This window comes from Akebia trifoliata, chromosome 11 (assembly GCF_017979445.1).
Source record: "Akebia trifoliata isolate Shusen 1 chromosome 11, ASM1797944v1, whole genome shotgun sequence".
Classification (NCBI taxonomy): Eukaryota; Viridiplantae; Streptophyta; class Magnoliopsida; order Ranunculales; family Lardizabalaceae; genus Akebia; species Akebia trifoliata.
In genome coordinates this window covers 31008773-31020411 of record NC_141385.1, presented here as the reverse complement: position 1 = coordinate 31020411, position 11639 = coordinate 31008773, and positions in this window count along the sequence as shown.

Sequence of the window (11639 nt, the reverse complement as noted above, 5' to 3'; positions counted from 1 at the left end):
TAATGTAGCAGGAGAAAAGAAAAAGAATTGACTCACAAGTTTGTAGGACCTTAAAGTTCTAATATCATACATGAAGTCAGAATCAAAACAAATTTATGTTAATTGAGAAAATAGATAGACTGTTTTTTAAGTTAATGTGGCTTAGATGCTCAACTATACTCAATAATTTCCAATATATAAAAATTATAGCATACATAAGAAATAGAAAAAAAAATAATTACAAAGGAAAATTTCTAAAAATGCTAAATAAGATAATGGAAATTAATTAAAGATTACAAGTATATTTCCTTCTCCTACAAAAAGTTTTCTCTATAGTAAGTAAGACCATCCTTATTATTATTCTATTTAGGAGAATATTTCCTTTTGAATGTAAAGTAAGTTGCGTGAAGAGGACTAACTGTGTGGGATATCCAAGCCATATGAGATGTTTCATACGCTTTACCGCCCCTAGTATTTTAAAAATCTAAAGATTTCGTGCCTGTTGAAATTGACACGATATATAATTTTATTTCTATAATTGGCATAGACTCTAAATTGTAAAATATTAACAAAATCTTTTGGTAGTAAGTAAGAATTTTTTTTCCTTCTAAATTTAACAAAATCAACTCCCATGCTTTTCTATATAAACTAGATCATTGTAGTATGTTGTGAGATTGTACAAGTAAGAGAAAGGGACACTTTCTCTCCTTACTTCTTTGGTATATTTTGGGCATATGATATTTTTTTGAGTAAATGTAGATGACTCTTTTGATCATTATTTCAGGCATTTCATGTTAACCTAGCCATAAATGATTTCCTCTAAAGTATTTGTGTTCGTTTCTTCCTATCAAGATGGAAGTTTAGGATTTAAACAAATAATATTAAATAAACCAGCTTAATCTTAACTCACTTTTGGTGTCTCAATGAGTTTTTGAAATATCATTTGTTTATCTCAACACGTATGATTATTTCTTTAGTTGTTATGTCAGGGTGGTCTTTGTAACAATTAGATATGAATAATGTTCTCCTTTATCATTACTTATATGAGAGATTTATATGAAGCAACCACCTAGTTTTGTTGTTCAGGGAAAATGGATAGGGTATGCAAGTTGCGAAAGGCACTTTATGATTTCAACCAGTCTCCAAGAGTGGTTTGGAAAGGTCAATGATGCAATACTTGAGTTTCTCATGCCGAGATGTCAAACAGATCACTCAGTATTGCATTTTTTGTTCTACTGGTGAGTTTATTCTATTAGCCATGTACGTAAATGATATTGTGTTGATAGGGAATGATGCTAAGGGAAATTGAAGGGTTAAGGCAATTTTTTCATTTGAAGTTTCACACTAAAGACTTGGCGTAAATTGAAGTATTTTCTCAATATTGAAGTTGTTCATTCAAAAAGTGGTGTTACTCTTTCCTAGACAAAGTGCACTTTGGACCTTCTCGATGAGATTGATTTACTTGGGTCCAAGCCTGTTAATACACACATAGATCCTAAGTAAAAGTTGACTACTGATGAGGAAGACTTGTAGGATGGTCCAGGTAGGTTTAAGATATTTGTTTGAAAATTGAATTACCTCATTATTACTAGATCGGACAATCTCCTTTGTAGTTTGTACTATTAGCCAGTTTATGAAAGCTCTTAAGGTACCTCATTGGGTTGTTGCATAACATATTATTAGGTACTTGAAGGGCTCCCCTGATTGTGGATTATTTATATAAGACCAATGGTCATAATCATGTGAAAGGGTATATAGATGTAGATTGGCGTGGTTTTCCTTTTGATAGGAGATTCATCATTGGGTATTGTAATTTTTTGGGAGGTAATCTTGGGACATGAAAGAGTAAGAAGTATAAAATTGTTGCTAGATCTAGTGTAAAGGGTGAGTACAAAGCTATGTCTCACATGTCTTGTGAACTCGTATGGTTGAGACACTTCCTTCAAAAACTTGGTTTTATAATGAATGATGGTTAGGGTAGGAGTCACTTTGACTCCTCCAACATTTTTTACATTCTTCTCTTCACTCAAAATCTTATTTTATAATTTGCAATTTTATGTTTTCTTGAGAAAGTTTATGATGTTGGGAGATTTGTTTTTGTGTTTATTTTGTTGTTGTTGTTGTTGTTGTTGTCTTTTGCCTTGGTAATGTTAATTGAAGAGGTTTCATTGGGAGGCTATAATAATCATTTCTTTAAAAATAGGAGGGAAAATAGACAAAAATCAATTACTTTTTTAAGCAAATTCCCTTTCTAGAGGAAAGGGGAGCAAGTCTAAGAAAGCTCCATTAGAATGTGTTTTCAACTCTTACAAAAAAGTTGGAACTACAACTAGAAGTTGAAACAAATGATTTTTTTTTCTCAGAAGGACCCGTAGGTCCCCAAGAAGACTAGATTCTAAAATCTAGAGCTAAACCAAATAATTTGTACAGCTTAGGAGTCTCCACCTATTCCATAGATGAGATTTGTGTCTATGTAAGAATTTTTTGAGTTCAGTATAAGTTCTTAGCTCTAGAACAAGTCTTTAGAGAATTAGTTGTTGACCAAGTTTTTAAGAGTATAGATAGGATCTGTTATGACCTGAGAATAAGTTTATTAGCCAGTTAACTTATTTAGTGGATTGTTAGTTCCATGTACTAATCTTTAGTTAAAAAGTTGAGAGCAATAAATAAAACAAGTCATTTCAATTTTTATTTTTCTTATTTCTTTATCTATTTTTTAGTTTAATATTTTGTATCAGAGCTTAGACTATATAAAGGTGAAGTAGAAGATGTCAATAGAGACGAAACTTTGATCTACTCACTATTTCATTTCTAAATGGCATTATATAATTTTTTGCAACATGTTGTAGTTCGTTTGAATGGTCTGTGATGCCCCGCCAAACGCTAACACAAATCCCAAGGCTGCCTCGAGGCACTAGGTGCCGCCTCGAAATTTCGACATAGTCTCCTCTGTTTATGTTAGCGTTTCACGAAACTCAACTTGATAAAATAAATTCAACAATCCTGTATAAAGCAACGATATCTACAATGAATAATAAACGGAAGACAGAAGGTTTTATGAACAACAAAAAGCCAGGTTAGAGTTGCGCAAAAAGGAATAGAGTTATACAGGATTACAAAATTTTTCTCACTCTAACATAGACCTAGCACTCGGTCCCAAAAACATATACCTCTCCTAAGATGGACAGACTCCTAGTAGATGTAGTCATGATGCTCACCGGGTAAGGGACACTGGTCATCGATCTGACCAACCAGATGCTCCCCAGCGGATGGCTTAACACTCGCCTCCCCAAGCACAGGCTCTGCAACTAAAAAAATGGAAGGAAAGGGTGAGTAACAATGGTTACCCAGTAGGTCCACAAACGATTCCTACTAATAACCTCACCTAACGTGATCGAATAATCATACTGCATTATTTCAAAACATGCAAGTTTTACGATTGAAACTACGATTAACTGGTACATATAGCCAGGGATGAGCAACTAAACAGTTTTAAAAACTACACATAGCATCAATCATCCATACTCGTTATACATTTTTTCATTTATGCAAATACAGTTGGTAACATTGAAATAATAAACATACTTCTCAGTTGATAGTTCGAAACATAACAACAGATACATAATACAAATGATGGAGTAATGAAATTTGAGCGTTGGGATTCACGACTGGATCGCTCCCAGTCGGGACATGATGTTACAACATAAATCTGACTTTTAGTTCCTGATTTTGTGATCGGTCGCTGTGCTTACCACACTGGTGACCATTTATCCAGCTCATGCTGGCCGTTTGACGTGACCGTAAGCAATGGGTCTCTTTTTAATGTGTCAGAACGTTCGACTACTACTAGATTGTTAGTGATCACTGATCAATCATCTTCGTCTATGCCTATTAGGTGTGCATGTGATTCCCAAATGACACTCCACTCGTATACGACCACCTTTACAATACACGTTCACTGGTAAAGATAAGAAAGGAAAGAACCCGGATTCCAGTTTTGACTTCACTCTCATACGCGTCCCATACCACGTATGAGCTTGGTGGTCCCTACCATACATCCCAGGATAGTGCACCCCTCCGGATGATGTGACGCACTATCCCTTCAGGCATTCACAAACCCTTTAACAGCTCACAAAATAGCTACGTATATATATGATTTTTCGTTTAAAACAAAAGAGAAATTAACGAAACAGGGTTGAGAATGGATATCTAGTTCCTACCATGCAACCGTGGCCACCCGGCCTAAAAATAAATAACAATACTCAGCGCACACGCTAACATAATCGTAAATAAATATGCAACTTTTTCATTAATAACCTGGATATCCTTTCACCAACCTACATACAACATACAATGTAAAATGCAGACATCACCCCTCGGGTGTGATTCTGACATTTTACCGTTCATTCCCTTTTCCCATTCTCTCAACATTTTCACTTTTCATCTTTTTAAATCAACCATCCATTTCTAATCTTTCAAAATCATTCTTTTGATCTTTCCATTGAAAACCATCAAAGTTTATTCAAAAATAAGGTCCCGACGATGCATGGGACCAAAGCTGTTAAAAACAAGGAAAGCTAGTAAAAATTTGGCTAAGTGTCGGAAACTCAAATTTTCAAAGTTCTCGAAATTGAAAATAGATTTTTTGAAATGAAAGTCTCGATCATGAGATTCGACACCATATAGTTTTTGAAATCTAATTCAAAATAATGCGAAAGTTATTACATTTTGAAAACTTGTCGAAAACGTCAAAATCTACGTTTTGTTCTTGAAACTAAAATTTGAATTTTGATCTTTTGAAATTCGGATCTCGAAACCATTCCCATTGTTCTGAAATGAGGGATAAAACCTAAATTTCATTAAAGAACTTAAAGTAAATGGACATTTACTTAAATATTTTTAATGAAATAAAGGGTGAGAAATAGTGTATAGGCAATGGGAAAGTCAAGCCAAGAGTCAGAACACAGTTCAGAAGAGAACTGTTTCAGTCGGTGGCAGAATCATAATTCTGTCGGTGGAACCGACAGAATACTCATTGGCAGGTGTAGATGGGACCAACGGCATCTGTCGACAGAACAAAATTTTCGATGGCATCTTGATTTCGTCGGTGGCAGAAGCTCCATTCTGTCGGTGGGACCGACAGAATGCCTTCGGCAGGTGTCGGTGGCACCGACCCTTCCCGCCTACAGCCTGAACCTCACTCGAACCTTCGAGTTTTTGATCCCTTTTTTCGGATTCTTCTTCCGTTCTTCGAATCATTCAACCTAGCCATGAGTTTATGGTTAAAAATTGATAAAACACATTCAAAACGTCTACTTCTACAATGAATTTGAAATCAAACAACAACTTTCTACGATTTAAAAGCAAACAATAAGTTTTGTTAAAAATAACCTAAATGCATATTTTGAAATCTAAGGTTATCAATAGGAATCGAAAGTCCCCTACATGTTTTTGGACACCAAAAGTGATGAACTCGTACAAGGATCAAAGTTGGTGGTGAAAAAGTTGGTGTTAAGCTGAGTTTGATGCAAAGTGAGCGAGGGTTTACAACTCCTTCGACGACGGCACTCTCCTCCACTTCTATCCTAGAAGACGAGCCTCTACTAACAAGGTGAAGCTCCGAGTGTGACAATACCCTAAGTTACTCGTTGATTTCTGAAGGAGGATAAGGAAACGGACGTGAATGGATTAACAAAGAGGGTGATGTTGTAGTTATCGTCGTACCCGACAACTTTGTCTTCTTCGTCAAGGTTCAACGGTCCTTCGTTCTTAATGGATCTTGAGGAGAAGAGAGGAGAAAATCTTAGGTTGAGAAAATCTGGGTTTTTGGTGCTTTGGAGAAGAAGAAAATGAGTTAATAGAAAATAAGTTTTCTTTTATAACAAGGGCGAGGGCATACTTGTAATTTTCTTATTATTTCTAGTTTCGACCGTAACTTGACTATCCGGACTCGAAAAATGACGAACGAGTATACCATTTCGAATAATTTTTCGTTACGGACCTAATAGTATGGTCGAATCTTCCTGATTCTCTCTCTAACAAAAATTTACTATTTCGGATCCTACTTAACGTGAAATTTGAGGATTTATTAACTTTTTCACCCAAATTTGAATTCAAACTTGCTTATAGGCTAAAGTATATATTTCGATGGTTTTGAAACTAATGGCAAAGTCAGTTTTCGACAAAAACGAACATAGCATAATATGAGTACTTTACTCTAAGTTTCCTTTTTAAAATATTCTTTGAATAAATACTATCTGATCTCCTCGAGATACGAGTTAAAAACACGGGGTGTTACAGGTCAGTACGAACATAAGAGCATTTTAATGGAGAATTTCTCGGGATTCAAAAATATTAGCATCTCATTGAAATTGGTGTATCAGAACCCTTGACGGAAGTTGTGTTAAGAACACTAACAGATTCCTAGAGAGGTAGACTTGATGAACAACGATTGAAGGTAAAGAACTATCTATTCCAAGATATTGATCATTCAATCTTGGAAATGATTCTTATCAAGGATACTTCAAAACAAATCTGGAATTTTATGATGCAGAAGTACTAATGAACTACAAACATCAAACACGAAAACCTACAAGCGCCTTGCTTGGAATTTAAGACTCTCGCATGCAACCAAGTGAATTTGTTTCTTGATATTTCTCTAGCGTAGTGTAAATTGTGAATAAGATGAGACTCAATGGAGAAAAAATATAGATAATATTACATCACTATCGATGACCTCAAAGTTTAACTATGTTTTTTATTTGATTGAAGAATCAAAAGATTTTAATGCACTTTTAATTGATGAATTGGAGAATTTATTGATGGTTCATGAGCAACGGTGAATCCATATGTAGCAATGGAGCAATCATTGCGGTTACAAGTCTGTTTAACAACCAATTTAAAAAATTAATGGATTCGATTGAAGAAAGGGAAGAGGTAGTAGTGATGATCGATCCACCTATGATAATTCAGAAAATAATTATGCCCTTGACTCCAAAGACAAAGGCATAGGATGTCAAGGAAGAACCCAAGAATCAAAGTCATTTGACAAATAAAAAATTAAATGCTACTGTTGTGGTAAGTATGTTTTTATCAATACGAATGTCGGATAAAAGTATCTAAAGAAGAGGGTAAAAAAAATCAAATTTTTGAAAAAAGATGAAGTTACACTACTTATGGTTTGTAATACAAAAGAAGAAACTCATCAAAACATATGGTACTTGGACACATGATTTAGTAACTAAATGTGTGGAAACAAGTCTAGATTCTCTGAATTGGATGATTTTTTCCGTGCTTTTATCAAATTTGGCGATAATTCTACAATTTCTATTATGGGCAAGGGAAATATTAAAATTCGGATTTTCAACAATTCAAAACAATCCATTTCAAATATTCTTTATGTTCTAGGTTTGAAAATCAATTTGTTGAGTGTGGGGCAACTCTAAAGAAAAGGATTATGAGATCATCATTAAGAAAGAAACCTATAGAATTCAAGATCCGCTAAAAGGTTAACTGCTCAAGTTCATATGACAACAAATTGAATGTTTCCTTTATACATCCATAATGATATCCTTCCTTGGTTTTTTGCTATGATGAAATTTTTAGCATGGCTATAACATTTTGTCTATGGGTTTTTGGACTTCAATGGTTTGAAGATTCTTCATAAAAAAATATAGTGATCAGACTTCCACAAATTGATCATCATCCACAAGTTTTTGAAGGGCGTGTTGTTGGAAAACAATATTGTGATGTCTTCCCAGAAAGGAAAAACATGGAGAGATAAAAAGGTGTTGGAGCTGGTTCATTTCAATATTTATGACCCCATAAATCCACAATTTTTAATGGTAATAAACTGTATTTTATTACTTTTACTGATGACTTTAGCCAGAAAACATGGGTTTATTTATTTTAGGAAAAATCTAAACCTCTTTCAGTATTACAAAATTTAGAGCCCTCATTCAAAAAAGAAGTTGGTATAAATGTTAAAATTATTTGATTTGATCGTGGTAGAGAATAAAACTCATAGAAAATTTTAAATTTTTTGCGAGAATCATGGCATCCAAAGGTAGCTTACAACATCATATATCCCACAAAAAAATGGTGTTGTGGAGAAAAAGAATCATACAATTTAAAATATGGTATGGAGTATTTTGAGGACTACGCTTCTTACTAGCCTTATGGAGTATTCACCTCTTCAATTAGATTCCTACCAAAGCTTTCAAAAATATAATATCGAAAGAAGCTTGGAGTGGTAAAAATGAGTGTCGATCACTTGCGAATTCTTGGGTAACATATGCACATATTCCAAACAAGAAGCAAAAGAAGCTCGATGATAAAAGGGAAAAGTGTATATTTCTTGGAGTTAGTGAGCATATGAAAGCCTATAAACTATATAATCCTGTCATTGAGAAGACCATCCTCAGTCATGATGTAATATTTGATGAAGAAAAGACGTGGACATGGGCTATTAATAATACAAGGCAACACATTCCTATGAATATTGATTATGAAAATGAGGAAAATCATCCTTAGATCATAGTTGGTGAACCACATCCACCACATCTTGTTTCCATGACCTTACCAAGTCCTCCCAAAGTTATAGTTGGTATACCACAATCACTAAACGAATCTTCCACACATTTATCAAGTTTTTTATCTAATATAGAACAATCTAATCATTCATTAAGTTCAAGACCTCAATGCCTTATGAGGAGACTAGTATGGATGCAAAGTTTAAAGGTAAGTAGAGTTGATCATTCAGGTGATCCACTTACTCATTTTTATTTGTTTTCATATTGTTATGCTGTTGCAATTCAAGATACGGTTAGAGAACCGAAATAATAAAAAATAATGGATGGAGAGATCAAGACCATTGAGAAAAACAACACTTGGGAATTGACAGACCTTCCTCAAGGTCATAAGTCGATTGATGTTAAGTAGGTATAGAAAACAAAATTGAATGTGGAGGGCAAAGTTGATAAATACAAAGATCGCCTAGTTGTAAAAGGCTATAAATAGGGGTTCAAAATTGATTATAAATAAGTTTTTTCTCGAGTTGTAAGGCATACTACCATCAGTTTAGTACTTGTATTGGTAGCACAAAACTTGTGGCCCATTTCCAGTTAGATATTAATTTGCATTTTCACATGGTGAATTGCAAGAACATGCGTATATTGATCAACATCCAGGTTATTTATATAAGAAATATGAAGAAAATTAGGTTTCCAAACTTGGTATAGTCTTATAGATGTCTATTTTTCGAAATCAGGTTTCCAAAAGTGTCCATATGAGCATATACTATTTGTAAATTCTGGAATTGGAGGGTAACTGCTTATTGTATGAATATATGTTGATGATTTGATTTACACTAACAATGATAGTGCTATATTTGATTATTTCAATTGATTGATGATGACTAGGTTCAATATGTCTAATCTTGGCATGATGTACTACTTCCTTGGCATTGAAATAACACAATCTTTTGTAAGTATCTTTATATCACAAAAGAATTGAGCTTAAGATATGTGGGAAAAGTTTCAAATGCAAAATTTCAATTCACTTGGTACATCATTTGAGCTTGGCTTAAAGATCATTAAACTGATTTTGACTCTTCTATGTGGTATTCATTATCGTTTGGCTTTTGGAATCACATTCAATACTGATTAGAACTATGGCGCCCCACCAAACGCTAACACAAATTCCAAGGTCAAGTTTCTAGGTACTAGGTGGCACTTCGGAATTTGGATATGACTTCCTCTATTTATGCTAGTGTTCCACAAAACTTGAAAACCTGATAAGCCAATATATGTAGACACCCCATTTTTGCATCCGCCTGATTAATCAACTCGTCAACCCGATTGCAACGGTTCCCAATGATGGATGATTATTCCACTGCTTTATTTGCTACTAGATATGTTTCAGAAATTTGGATGAGGTATCTCGAACTGACAAAACTATAGAAACCACGCTACGCTAGGAAAATATGACCCCAGAAACATAGAAATCATCACTTTGTAGATAAAAAGAAGCTTCACGATAAAAATCATTAAAAAATAATCAAATTACCAAAATACCCCTAACCGTAAAACATTCCTAGAGCCTACGTTATGCTTAGAAAATCCATTTAAATACATAAAATAACAAATCGAAATCAAATAAATTATTTCGTCAATTTTAATAGAATTTGACAAAATTACGAAAATACCCCTCATAAAGTTCATGATCATTCTACACAAAAAAATTTATAAATGACACAAACCAATATTTTCATTGAATTCCTTATGAAAAATCGATTCTAAAATATCCTAGAACATCAAAAACTGACTTGAAAAACAAAAAATCATATCCGAGCGTAATACGATAATTTTATAATTTTTATAATTAAAAATTTTAAAATTAATAAATAAAATATTAAATAATTAAAGTGAAACATTAATAAAATTAATTTAAAAAATTGAACGAAAAAATTGATCAATCAGGCTCTCAAGCAAAATTGTTGATGGTTGCCAAGATATTTATTCAAGGACCCCTCTATTTGGGGGTCCAAAGAATTAAAGTCAATCAAGTAAGAATAAAATCAAGATATTAAGGTCAATCAAGTAATACTAAAGTTAAGATATTAAAGTCAATCAAGTAAGACTAAAGTCAAAATCTTAAAGTCAATCAAATAAGACCAAAAGTCAAAATCCTAATAGAGTTCTAATTAAATAATAATTATATTTAACAATTCTAATTAAATAATAACTCTATTTAATAGAATTCTAACTAAAATATAACTCTACCTAAAATAATTCTAACTAAAATATAACTCTACCTAAAACAATTCTAATTAAACACTAATTCTATCTAAACAAACACTTAAAAAAAATCTATAAATGGGGGTCCTCTACACTCTATTTTCGTATCCAAAAATAAATCCTAAGAGAAGTAGGTCAAAAAGCTTCCCATAAACCCTAATTTTGAAGCCCTAACTCCTTACGTAAAACCCCTACTTCAACTTTAGCTCAAACAAGAAAAATGTCACAGATGAGGAGAAAGAAAAACCTGTTGCGAACGAATAAACTGAACCCGAAATATCCTTTCATGTTCTAATTGGATGGTCAACTTCCAAAACCATGCGAATTACAACTAAGATCGAGCATCATGAGGTGGTTGTCCTCATTGACAGTGGTTCCACACATAACTTTATTAGTGAGAAGGTAGTCGATATGCTGCACTTACCTGTGGTTCCAACTGAGCCATTCAATGTCAAGGGTAGCCAACGGAAAACCATTGAAGTGCCAAGGGAGGTATGAGCATGTGCATGTGTTACTGCAAGGTATCCCCTTCTCCCTTACTCTCTACTCTTTGCCACTAACAGGGTTGGACTTGGTATTAGGCGTACAATGGTTATAACAATTGGGAACAATTGTATGTAATTGGAAAAAAATTACAATGGAGTTCTAGTGGGAAAATCAAACTCACAAGCTACAAAGGACAGATACCCAACCCATTCAAGCTGCATCCTTAAAAGTTATTTCAAAGGAATTACGGCAAGGAAGTTCTATGTTTGCGGTCTGCCTGCAATCCACAATACATGAAGTGCAACAAGATATCCCATTTTCCATGTTTCACTGCTTAAAAAGACATTGGGTGAGTCCAACGATACTACGGTTGAATTA